General features: G+C 49.2%; 1 pseudogene; it reads left to right on the top strand.

The window, feature by feature from the left end:
- The window catches only part of LOC137537179 (zinc finger protein 850-like), a 174,185-nt pseudogene that overhangs the window by 84,461 nt on the left and 76,697 nt on the right, over positions 1-13,027 (top strand).

The raw sequence follows: 13,027 nt of genomic DNA, 5'->3' as shown, positions 1-13,027 counted from the left end.
GATAGAGGGACAGCGTTAGAGAGGCTATAGTGTGATATAGTGCTGTGTAGCAGTCAGTGTAGGGGGAGGAGCTGCTGCTGCTGATACAGGGACAGTGTTAGAGAGGCTGTAGTGTGATATAGTGCTGTGTAGCAGTCAGTGTAGGGGGAGGAGCTGCTGCTGATACAGGGACAGTGTTAGAGAGGCTGTAGTGTGATATAGTGCTGTGTAGCAGTCAGTGTAGGGAGGAGCTGCTGCTGATACAGAGACAGTGTTAGAGAGGCTGTAGTGTGATATAGTGCTGTGTAGCAGTCAGTGTAGGAGGAGGAGCTGCTGCTGCTGATACAGGGACAGTGTTAGAGAGGCTGTAGTGTGATATAGTGCTGTGTAGCAGTCAGTGTAGGAGGAGGAGCTGCTGCTGATACAGGGACAGTGTTAGAGAGGCTGTAGTGTGATATAGTGCTGTGTAGCAGTCAGTGTAGGAGGAGGAGCTGCTGCTGATACAGGGACAGTGTTAGAGAGGCTGTAGTGTGATATAGTGCTGTGCAGCAGTCAGTGTAGGAGGAGGAGCTGCTGCTGCTGATGCAGGGACAGTGTTAGAGAGACTGTAGTGTGATATAGTGCTGTGTAGCAGTCAGTGTAGGGGGAGGAGCTGCTGCTGATATATGGACAATGTTAGAGAGGTTGTAGTGTGATATAGTGCTGTGTAGCAGTCAGTGTAGGGAGAGGAGCTGCTGCTGCTGATACAGGGACAGTGTTAGAGAGACTGTAGTGTGATATAGTGCTGTGTAGCAGTCAGTGTAGGAGGAGGAGCTGCTGCTGATACAGGGACAGTGTTAGAGATGCTGTAGTGTGATATAGTGCTGTGTAGCAGTCAGTGTAGGGAGAGGAGCTGCTGCTGATACAGGGACAGTGTTAGAGAGGCTGTAGTGTGATATATAGTGCTGTGTAGCAGTCAGTGTAGGGGGAGGAGCTGTTGCTGCTGATACAGGGACAGTGTTAGAAAGGCTGTATTGTGATATAGTGCTGTGCAGCAGTCAGTGTAGGAGGAGGAGCTGCTGCTGCTGATGCAGGGACAGTGTTAGAGAGACTGTAGTGTGATATAGTGCTGTGTAGCAGTCAGTGTAGGGGGAGGAGCTGCTGCTGATATATGGACAATGTTAGAGAGGTTGTAGTGTGATATAGTGCTGTGTAGCAGTCAGTGTAGGGAGAGGAGCTGCTGCTGCTGATACAGGGACAGTGTTAGAGAGACTGTAGTGTGATATAGTGCTGTGTAGCAGTCAGTGTAGGAGGAGGAGCTGCTGCTGATACAGGGACAGTGTTAGAGAGGCTGTAGTGTGATATAGTGCTGTGTAGCAGTCAGTGTAGGGAGAGGAGCTGCCACTGCTGATATAGGAACAGTGTTAGAGAGGCTGCATTGTGATATAGTGCTGTGTAGCAGTCAGTGTAGGAGGAGGAGCTGCTGCTGATACAGGGACAGTGTTAGAGAGGCTGTAGTGTGATATAGTGCTGTGTAGCAGTCAGTGTAGGAGGAGGAGCTGCTGCTGATACAGGGACAGTGTTAGAGAGGCTGTAGTGTGATATAGTGCTATGTAGCAGTCAGTGTAGGAGGAGGAGCTGCTGCTGCTGATACAGGGACAGTGTTAGAGAGGCTGTAGTGTGATATAGTGCTGTGTAGCAGTCAGTGTAGGGGGAGGAGCTGCTGCTGATACAGGGATAGTGTTAGAGAGGCTGTAGTGTGATATAGTGCTGTGTAGCAGTCAGTGTAGGGAGAGGAGCTGCTGCTGATACAGGGACAGTGTTAGAAAGGCTGTAGTGTGATATATTGCTGTGTAGCAGACAGTGTAGGGGGAGGAGCTGCTGCTGCTGATACAGGGACAGTGTTAGAGAGGCTGTAGTGTGATATAGTGCTGTGTAGCAGTCAGTGTAAGGGGAGGAGCTGCTGCTGCTGATACAGGGACAGTGTTAGAGAGGCTGTAGTGTGATATAGTGCTGTGTAGCAGTCAGTGTAGGGGGAGGAGCTGCTGATAGAGGGACAGCGTTAGAGAGGCTATAGTGTGATATAGTGCTGTGTAGCAGTCAGTGTAGTGGGAGAAGCTGCTGCTGCTGATACAGGGACAGTGTTAGAGAGGCTGTAGTGTGATATAGTGCTGTGTAGCAGTCAGTGTAGGGGGAGGAGCTGCTGATAGAGGGACAGCGTTAGAGAGGCTATAGTGTGATATAGTGCTGTGTAGCAGTCAGTGTAGGGGGAGGAGCTGCTGCTGATACAGGGACAGTGTTAGAGAGGATGTAGTGTGATATAGTGCTGTGTAGCAGTCAGTGTAGGGGGAGGAGCTGCTGCTGATACAGGGACAGTGTTCGAGAGGCTGTAGTGTGATATAGAGCTGTGTAGCAGTCAGTGTAGGGGGAGGAGCTGCTGCTGATACAGGGACAGTGTTAGAGAGGCTGTAGTGTGATATAGTGCTGTGTAGCAGTCAGTGTAGGGGAGGAGCTGCTGCTGATACAGGGACAGTGTTAGAGAGGCTGTAGTGTGATATAGTGCTGTGTAGCAGACAGTGTAGGGGGAGGAGCTGCTGCTGCTGATACAGGGACAGTGTTAGAGAGGCTGTAGTGTGATATAATGCTGTGTAGCAGTCCGTGTAGGGAGAGGAGCTGCTGCTGCTGATACAGGGGCAGTTTTAGTGAGGCTGTAGTGTGATATAGTGCTGTGTAGCAGTCAGCGTAGGAGGTGGAGCTGTTGCTGATACAGCGACAGTGTTAGAGAGGCTGTAGTGTGATATAGTGCTGTGTAGCAGTCAGTGTAGGGGGAGGAGCTGCTGCTGCAGATACAGGGACAGTGTTAGAGAGGCTGTAGTGTGATATAGTGCTGTGTAGCAGTCAGTGTAGGGGGAGGAGCTGCTGCTGATACAGCGACAGTGTTAGAGAGGCTGTAGTGTGTTATAGTGCTGTGCATCAGCCATGGTAAGGGGGGGAGCTGCTGCTGCTGATACAGGGACAGTGTTAGAGAGGCTGTATTGTGATATAGAGCTGTGCAGCAGTCAGTGTAGGGGGAGCTGCTGCTGCTGCTGATACAGGGACAGTGTTAGAGAGGCTGTAGTGTGATATAATGCTGTGTAGCAGTCAGTGTAGGGGAGCAGTGAGGCTGTAGTGTGATATAGTGCTGTGTAGCAGTCAGCGTAGGAGGTGGAGCTGTTGCTGATACAGGGACAGTGTTAGATGGGCTGTAGTTTGATATAGTGCTGAGTAGCAGTCAGTGTAGGGGGAGGAGCTGCTGCTGATACAGCGACAGTGTTAGAGAGGCTGTAGTGTGATATAGTGCTGTGTAGCAGTCAGCGTAGGGGGAGGAGCTGTTGCTGATACAGGGACAGTGTTAGAGAGGCTGTAGTGTGATATAGAGCTGTGTAGCAGTCAGTGTTGGGAGAGGAGCTGCTGCTGATACAGGGACAGTGTTAGAGAGGCTGTAGTGTGATATAGTGCTGTGTAGCAGTCAGTGTAGGGGGAGGAGCTACTGCTGATACGGGGACAGTGTTAGAGAGGCTGATACAGGGACAGTGTTAGAGGGGCTGTAGTGTTATATAGTGCTGAGTAGCAGTCACTGTAGGGGGAGGAGCTGCTGCTGATACAGGGACAGTGTTAGAGAGGCTGTAGTGTGATATAGTGCTGTGTAGCAGTCAGTGTAAGGAGAGGGGCTGCTGCTGATACAGGGACAGTGTTAGAGAGGCTGTAGTGTGATATAGTGCTGTGTAGCAGTCAGTGTAAGGAGAGGGGCTGCTGCTGATACAGGGACAGTGTTAGAGAGGCTGTAGTGTGATATAGTGCTGTGTAGCAGTCAGCGTAGGGGGTGGAGCTGCTGCTGCTGATACAGGGACAGTGTTAGAAAGGCTGTAGTGTGATATAGTGCTGTGTAGCAGTCAGTGTAGGGAGAGGAGCTGCTGCTGCTGCTGATACAGGGACAGTGTTAGAGAGGCTGTAGTGTGATATAGTGCTGTGTAGCAGTCAGTGTAGGAGGATGTGCTGCTGCAGATACAGGGACAGTGTTAGAAAGGCTGTATTGTGATATAGTGCTGTGCAGCTGTTTGCTAGGGGCTCTGCTCATGGGCGTAGGGCCCGTGGTCGCAGGGGTCACCGTCGCGACCTTGCCCGCCTCCTGAAGAGGCGGGGGGGCTGGGGGTATGCCTGGCACTGGCAGTGGCCGTTTTGTACGAAATGGCAGCCGCCATGTTGTGGGCGGTGCTCGCCGCTTGTTGACGGCTGAGTCAGCCAGCACTCTCTCCAGCCCCCTGCTTTTGCAATTCACTCACCCCCTGCCAGGTGCTCCTGATTCGGCAGGGGGCGTGCCGGTGAGTGAATTGCAAAGGCAGGGGGCTGGAGAGAGCATGGATAGCTCCGCCCCCTGCACGTGGTGGAGATGCCTGCCTGGCACCCGCTGACCCCCACTGAACTATTTGCCTGCCCGGTGACCGCTGACCCCGATGGCAACTCGGCCTGACGAGCAGCACCAGGCTCAGGAGGACCAGGTTCCACCAGCCTATTGCAGCCAGCCGCCTCCTCCACAGTCCAGTGTCCTCCCTCAGCCTTGCCCTGGCTTCCTGCCACACCACCCACTGCCACACCACCTAAGGTGCCAGCCTGGCCAGAACTAGCCACACATGCCAGCAGCAGCAAGTAAGTGTGCGTGTGTCAGGAGTAGCAGGTGTGTTTGTATACGTGTGTATCCATCTATCTATCTATATATATATATCTATATAACATATCTCTCTCTCTCTCTCTCTCTCTCTCTCTCTCTCTCTCTCTCTATCTATATATATCTATATCTATATCTATATCAGCAGCAGTAGCATGTGTGTGTGTCAGCAGTGTGTGTGTGTGTGTGTGCGTCAGCAGCAGCAGAGTGTGCGTGTGTCAGCAGCAGCAGCGTGTGTGTGTCAAGAACCGGCCCGCGGGACGCCTGCGTATACGGTTCCCGACTGCGGGTTTAACCAGATCAAGCGGGGAACAGCCTTATTCAAGCTACAATAAGGCTGTCGCCCCTTAAACACTTCTCACTGCCACCACTAGCTGTTGCTAGATACGTCCACTCTGCTGTCGAGTTACTCGCACTGGCGTTTTCGTACGTTGGTCAGCTGCACGCTTTAGGCCAACGTATGACAAACGCCCCACACACACACGCACAATTGCAATCTTACACTGTAGTGAAGCAAAACCACTAACAGTTGTTCCGAACGATACTGTTAGCCACTCCAAGACTTCCCACTCTGCTGTCGAGCACAGAAGTGCCCCATACACAAAATGCAATTACAATCTTATACGGTAGTGTTGCTCAATCATACAATCAGGCATGGACTTATACACAGTTACACTTCAGTCTCCTCTACTAGGCTATGAGTGTTAGCTTAGTACAGCAGAAGTCAAACTTATTAAATAACGATTTAATATTCCAGGAAAAAAGTGGAACAATGCAGAAAATAATATATATGTTACGGCCAAAACCAGAAATCGGCCAATTCTAGAACTGTCCGATTTGACGTCGGCCAAAGTCCAAAATGCTGGGAATTTCTGACATTGGCCGGCCAGTTCTAGAAATGGCCAAAGTCAGTCGGCCAAAGTCCAAAATGTACAAGTCCCGAGTCCTTTCCGACAGCACAAAAGGCACTCAGAACCTTGTCTCTGCTCTGAAAGATACAAAATAGCATAATAACCTTAAGACTCAAACACACTATAAGCGCTTTTCTGAGCGCTTGATTAGCACTTTCTGAGCAATTTTTCAAAATATCTCCCATGCACTTTCACTTAAATTGCGGTAAAAATCGCCACGATTGCGTACGTTTTTACATGTACGTGGCGATTTTTTTACAGCAATTTTAATGAAAGTGAATGGGAACGATTTTTAAAAAGTTCTCACAATGTGCTAATCAATAGCAAGCGCTCAGAAAAGGGCTTATAGTGTGTCCTTTATTACAAAATGTATTTGTTACAGCGGATAATCTGCAGTGTGTCTACATCCTGCTTTCATGGAAGCAGACATATTATCCTGTGTTTACCAATTACATTCCTAAACCGACCGAACTGAGACATCAAATTTCAATGGTGATTAGTCACAGATGAAGAGGAATTAGACAGACTAAACTCTAAATTCATACGGGTGCATTTCTATGTTTTTCCTTTGTCCTGTGCAAGAGTTCAGGTCCACTTATGAGGGGACAGGGAGCGGTGAACTGCGCAGCCGAAGAGGGAAGGCAGACAGAAGAAAGCAGACGGTAGGCAGAGATGCAGCGTCAGGACAACATGTGGTGGAGAGTGGGGAGCTCATCAAAACATCGCTGGGGAACAGCCTGGGAAGTTGGAATCAATGGAGCTGAATAGCTGGGAGACGGAGGCGGGAACTCATCAAGACATCGCAGGGGGAACAGCCCGAGCTTAGCCCGGGAAGACGGAAGCCTGGGAGTCAAATAGCAGGGGAGGGGAGAATGAGCCGAACAGCCAGAGAGACAGCGGGGAGCCGGACAGCCATGGAGACAACAAGCAGACGTGAAAGAAGGGGGAGGCGAGCTGACAGGAGGCAGCAGGGACTCAGAACTTCGGGACTTGGCCGGCCACATCTAGCCAGAATGCGTTCTGGCTGGCCAAAGTCCACAAAAAGCCTCCATTTCGCAAACTGGCCGCTTCAGCCAGCCATTTCTAGCTTTGACCGGCCAGAACCCGAAGTGGCCAGACTTCGGTTTCTGGCCGTAACATATACAAAAGATTTACAAAAACAAAGTGAAAGTTACAATGATACACACAAGACAATTTGCCAAAATAAAAGGGAAATTAAAAAAACTTTACCATTGTAGGTTAGAACATGGTTGGCGGGAGAACGCCATTTCCGATTCGATCTGGATCATCCCTAGCTATGCGCTACCTCCAAGAGAAGATGATCTGTGACTGTCCTAGCTGCTGTTTTATAGCAAAATGTGTGCCCCGGTGCCACCCCAATGTCCCAGGTCCAGGAATAATCCAATTTCCTGTTTAACGCGTGCAACTTCAAAGCGTTCCTGTGTTAGTGTTTGTTTTTTTCAGAGATTTCAGAACACTTCCATAAACCCAATTTCCACAGGTAAAATTTTTATCAAAAGGACTTCAACCCTTCACCCACTTCCAGTAGGCTGTCATATGTAAATTTCAAGACTTTTCCTGTCCACTTTGAACTTGGCAGGCTCAATTAGTCCGATAGTGTTATGACCAACAGGCAGCTGTTTACATTAATACAAGGATCAAAGCAATGCACCACCTTTGCAGGATGCCAGACAAAAGGGAATCGTTACCTAATTACCCGTTTTTTGCTGTCCAGAGGAACTGTATGCTAATGTCCAAGCTCCCTGCTTCCAGAGGAATTTAATGCAAATGTAGGTCTATTGACACACACACAATCACATTAACAGTTTCCATGAAGCTAGCTGCCAATACCTTCAAAGCCAGACTGGCTAACAGACATTAACATATGATACAGTACTACACAGCAGAAAAAATGGGAAAATATGGCCTCTGTGTTCTGCATATTATCCCAACATCATAACTAGCTGCGATATCATGACAGTGTGTGTCAGCAGTGTGTGTGTGTGTGTGTCAGCAGCAGCAGCAGAGTGTGCGTGTGTCAGCAGCAGCAGCAGAGTGTGCGTGTGTCAGCAGCAGCAGCGTGTGTGTGTGTCAGCAGTGTGTGCGTGTGTCAGCATCAGCAGTGTGTGTGTGTCAGCATCAGCAGTGTGTGTGTGTCAGCAGCAGCAGCGTGTGTGTGTCAGCAGCAGCAGAGTGTGTGTGTGTCAGGAGTGTGTGTGTGTGTCAGCAGCAGCAGAGTGTGTGTGTGTGTGTCAGCAGCAGCAGAGTGTGTGTGTGTGTCAGCAGCAGCAGAGTGTGTGTGTGTCAGCAGCAGCAGAGTGTGTGTGTGTCAGCAGCAGCAGAGAGTGTGTGTGTCAGCAGCAGCAGAGTGTTTGTGTCAGCAGCAGCAGAGTGTGTGTGTCAGCAGCAGCAGTGTGTGTGTGTCAGCAGCAGCCGTGTGTGTGTGTCAGCAGCAGCAGTGTGTGTGTGTCAGCAGCAGCAGTGTGTGTGTGTCAGCAGCAGCAGTGTGTGTGTGTGTGTCAGCAGCAGCAGTGTGTGTGTGTGTCAGCAGCAGCAGTGTGTGTGTGTGTCAGCAGCAGCAGTGTGTGTGTGTGTCAGCAGCAGCAGTGTGTGTGTGTGTCAGCAGCAGCAGTGTGTGTGTGTGTCAGCAGCAGCAGTGTGTGTGTGTGTCAGCAGCAGCAGTGTGTGTGTGTGTCAGCAGCAGCAGTGTGTGTGTGTGTGTGTCAGCAGCAGCAGTGTGTGTGTGTCAGCAGTGTGTGCGTGTGTCAGCAGCAGCAGCAGCGTGTGTGTGTGTGTCAGCAGTGTGTGTGTGTGTGTCAGCAGCAGCAGCAGGTGGGTGTGTGTCAGCAGCAGCAGGTGGGTGTGTGTCTGCAGAAAAGTTTTTAAACGGAAGTGTGAACCGGGCCTTATGCTGGGAATAAACTGGTTGATTCTGGGGCTCGATTCTGCACCCAATTGTTTTTGCCGCTCAATGGGGCGATTCTCTTATCTTCCGCTCGTTTTTCTTATCTTTTTCCATTGTCCCCAATGCAGAATCGAGCGGCAAAATGATCGGGCGCGTCAGAAAATAATCTATCGAGCCAACTTATCAGCTCAGAATCGAGCCGTGTATTCCCAGCATTAGGTTCGGGCTGATCTCTGCTACTTTCAATGTGTACAGTATAAGCTGTTACTTTGTTCCTGTACTGCTAGTAAACTAGTGGCAGTGTCTGCTAATCTCTGCTACCTCTGGTGTTTACAGTATAAGCTGTTACTTTGTGCCTGTACTGATAGTAAACTAGCGGCAGTGTGTGCTGATCTCTGCTCCCCCCAGTGTGTACAGTACAAGCTGTTATTCTTTTCCTGTACTGCAAGTAAACTAGCGGCAGTGTGTGCTGATCTCTGCTACCTCCAGCATGTACAGTATAAGGTGTTGCTCTGTGCCTGTACTGACAGTAAACTAGCTGCAGTGTGTGCTGATCTCTGCTGCCTCCAGCGTGTACAGTACAAGGGGTTGCTCTGTGCCTGTACTGATGGTAAACCAGCTGTATTGTATGCACAGTATTGGCTGTAAAGCCTGGTACACACATACAATTTTGAATAGCCAATTTTACTACTTCTAGGTATTATGAGAGCTCAGCTCTGTTCACAGTATTCAAAGTCTCTTGGCCCTCATACTACATGTAGTGGTAAAATTGGTCTGTGATTGACCAATCAAAATTGAATGTGTGTATGCATCTTTATTTTATGCCTATACTGATAGTAATCTATCTAATTAACCACTTGCCGACCGCACGCTTATACCGTGCGTCGGCAAAGTGGCAGCTGCAGGACCAGCGACGCAGTACTGCGTCGCCAGCTTCAGGCTGATTAATCAGGAAGCAGCCGCTCGTGCTTTGTTTACATTGTACGGCGCTGCTGCGCAGCAGCGCCGTAAGGCAGATCGGCGATCCCCGGCCAATCAGCGGCCGGGGATCGCCGCCATGTGACAGTAGACAGCCTGTCACTGGCTGCACAGGACGGATAGCGTCCTGTGCAGCCCGGATCTCCAGGGGGGGCCAGGTAGGACAGGGAGGGGGAGGATTTCGCCGCGGAGGGGGGCTTTGAGGTGCCCCCCCCCCCCCCGCAACACCCGGCAGGCAGGAGCGATCAGACCCCCCCAGCACATCATCCCCCTAGTGGGGAAAAAAGGGGGGCGATCTGGTCGCTCTGCCTGCACGCTGATCTGTGCTGGGGGCTGCAGAGCCCACCCAGCACAGATCAGCTGAAACAGCGCTGGTCCTTAAGGGGGGGTAAAGGGTGGGTCCTCAAGTGGTTAAAGGCTAGGGGGCTCCATCCAACATTTTGTTGGGCAGGCCCATTATTATTAGGTTACACCGCTGTTAAGTTCATGTAACTTGGTCCCACCCATGGCCACGTCCACTCCCTGCATGGCCACACCCATTTTTTGCCACGGCACACTGCGCGCGCCACAGATCCTTCCCACCCAGTGCCCATTGGTGCCCTGGATCTTTTGGGATCCTAGCAACGCCCGTTTACTATAAAGGGATTCTACTGTAATACTGTAATTCCTTCAGACTGGCATCTTGCTACTAATTGCCCTATTTCCTCTGGGTGCTGCGTATGTTTGCAAATTGAACGTCGGGTCTTGTGGGGGGAAGGGCTGTTGTTGCCGGGGGAGGGGGGGGAGGGGGAGGGGGGGGCCACATCCAGATTCCGATTCGGGGCCCAAAGGTTTGTAGCTACGCCACTGGCTTTGCTTCTTATAGTCCACCAGCTAGGAACCCCCAATAAACCTTCTGAGGACTCACCCTGACCATTAAAGTAATTTTTTTGGGCTGACATTCACCCTCTTGTACTGATATTTTGTTGTTGCATTGTGATGTGGTGTGAGTTGCAGCAACACAACAGCCATAAGCAGCGTAGTGTGTGGCCGACTGTCGCCACTCTAGCCTGCGATCAATGTGCATAAGTGATTAGTTGTCATTGAACCCCCATGCACACACACAACATCACTTGTGTCACCTAACCTTATTTTCCGTTTACTGTCGGTGATATCAGACAGTCAGTGTCTCCTTTGAAAAAAAGAAAATACTCAGTGTCACTGAGTGACTATCATACAGTGTTACACCAACACACCTTTGTCACCTTACTGTGAGTTTACTTTCTGTGTTGTTGATGTCAGACAGTCAGTGTCTCCCTTAAAGAGACTCTGTAACAAAATTTTCATCCTTATTTCTTCTATGCTATAAGTTCCTATAATGTGCTCTGTTTAACTGCAGCCTTTCCTATTTGCACAGTGGCTGTATTATCTCTGTTATATGATCTAATCTTCTCTCCTCTGTCTGCTCTGTCGGGCTGAAGCAGTCAGTCTGGAATGTGCTGTGCTGCTTGTGATTGGCTAGAAGCTATACACACCCTCTCCAGGCCCCTAGCACACTCTGTATGACTCACACTTGTAAGAACTCTCAGCCTATTGCTTGCTATGTCTTTTGTTTGTAAATACTGGATAAAAATGGCAATAACAAGCCAGGATTGCAGCAGGGAGAGGCAGAAACAGCACAGAGGGACCCAAGAGAACATAATGAATAGAATGGTATGCTTTTTATTGTAAGAATTTTAGAGTACAGATTCTCTTTAAAATTTAAACATTTTTTTAGATGGGTAACCATGGCAGCCACACTAAAGCCCATTTATTTGAAAAATGTAAAAACTATTTGTGATTTTTTTTTTTTGTATTTACACATGAAAAAAGCCTCTGCATAATGTATGTGTTTTTTTGCGGAACATTTCTCCCTTGTACCCTCTCCACCATGCCACTGCTTGGGTTTGGGTACACCTTGTACATGTTTTTTTAAAGAAAAATTGTGGCTGCAAAGAAGCCCTGAAGGTTTCGGAAGTTGGCCCTGCCATTAAGATCAATGGGGCTAGCCACAAACTATCAGTTCACAACACAAAATTACAATGTTTGGAAATCCCTCAATCTAAATGTTCTGTGTCTTGTCTACTATAGTATAGTGCATACAGCTGGGAGCATCAGACTCTGTGACGGATTTAGGAATACTGGTTGATAACAAATTAAGTAACCATATACAATGCCAAGCAGCAGTAGCTAAAGCAAATAAAAATCTAGGATGCATAAAACGGGAAATAGTATTTCGAGATTCCAGTATACTCTTCTCTCTGTACAAATGACGTGTGAGGCCACATCTGGAGCATGGAATACAGTTTTGGGCACGACAATATAGGTAGGACACTGACCTTCCGGAAAGGGTACACAGACTAGCAAGTTAATTAATCAGGTGGATGGAAAAACTCACTTTCCAAGAAAAGCTTGGACAGACTGAAGTATGGGAAGGGAATGAAGTTCCTACAAGACTGAGTGCAGCAAAAACAGCTCGGATGCTATTGTTTGGGAAATCTAATGATTTTTAGAGTAAAATCAAGCCAATGACCTTTTTCTTGATTTTTGTCTAGGGATAATTGGTGATTGGAAAGACCGGGTCAGAGGTGAGCGGTGGGTATCTGTTGTTTTAAGGATAATTACTGGTCGAAGAGAGTGGAGAAGAATGGTGAGTTGGACATAGAATGGAGTGGGTAACTCCAGTGTGAGTTACCCACTCACACTGTGGCAGCTCGTGTGAGATGGGGCCAGAGGATGTAATGAGTAACTGGTAAGTGGGGAGGGGGGGGGAATGGTGAGTTGGATATAGGATGGAGTGAGGAACTGGCAACAGTGGACAGAAGAGAGTGGAGGAGAATGGTGAGTTGGACATACATTGGAGTGAGAAACCAGTAATAGTGGAAAGGAAAGAGTGGAGTGGAATGGTGAGTTGGACATAGGATGGAGTGAGGAAATCGTAACATTGAACAGGAGAGAGTGGAGGTGAATGGTGAGTTGGACATACATTGGAGTGAGGAACCAGTGATCGTGGAAAGGAAAGAGTGGAGGGGAATGGTGAGTTGGACATAGGATGGAGTGAGGAACTGGAAACAGTGGACAGGAGAGAGTGGAGGGGAATGGTGAGTTTGACATTGGATGGAATGAGGAACTGGTAACAGTAGACAGGAGAGAGTGGAGGGGAACGGTGAGTTGGACATAAGATGGAGTGAGGAACTGGTAACGGTGGACAAGAGAGAGTGGAGGAGAATGGTGAGTTGGACATAGGATGGAGTGAGGAATCAGTAAGTGTGGACAGGAGAGAGTGGAGGGGAGTGGTGAGTTGGACATAGGATGGAGTGAGGAACCAGTAATAGTGGACTGGAGAGAGTAGAGGGGAATGGTGAGTTGGATATAGGATGGAGTGAGGAGCTGGTAACAGTGGACAGGAGAGACTGGAGGGGAATGGTGAGTTGGACATAGGATGGAGTGAGGAGCTGGTAACAGTGGACAGGAGAGAGTAGAGGGGAATGGTGAGTTGGACATAGAATGGAGTGAGGGACCAGTAACCGTGGACAGGAGAGAGTAGAGGGG

The sequence above is a fragment of the Hyperolius riggenbachi genome, chromosome 10, assembly GCF_040937935.1.
Source record: "Hyperolius riggenbachi isolate aHypRig1 chromosome 10, aHypRig1.pri, whole genome shotgun sequence".
Lineage (NCBI taxonomy): Eukaryota > Metazoa > Chordata > Amphibia > Anura > Hyperoliidae > Hyperolius > Hyperolius riggenbachi.
The sequence above is the reverse complement of the archived record's forward strand: the minus strand, read 5'-3'. Positions and strand labels throughout refer to the sequence as shown.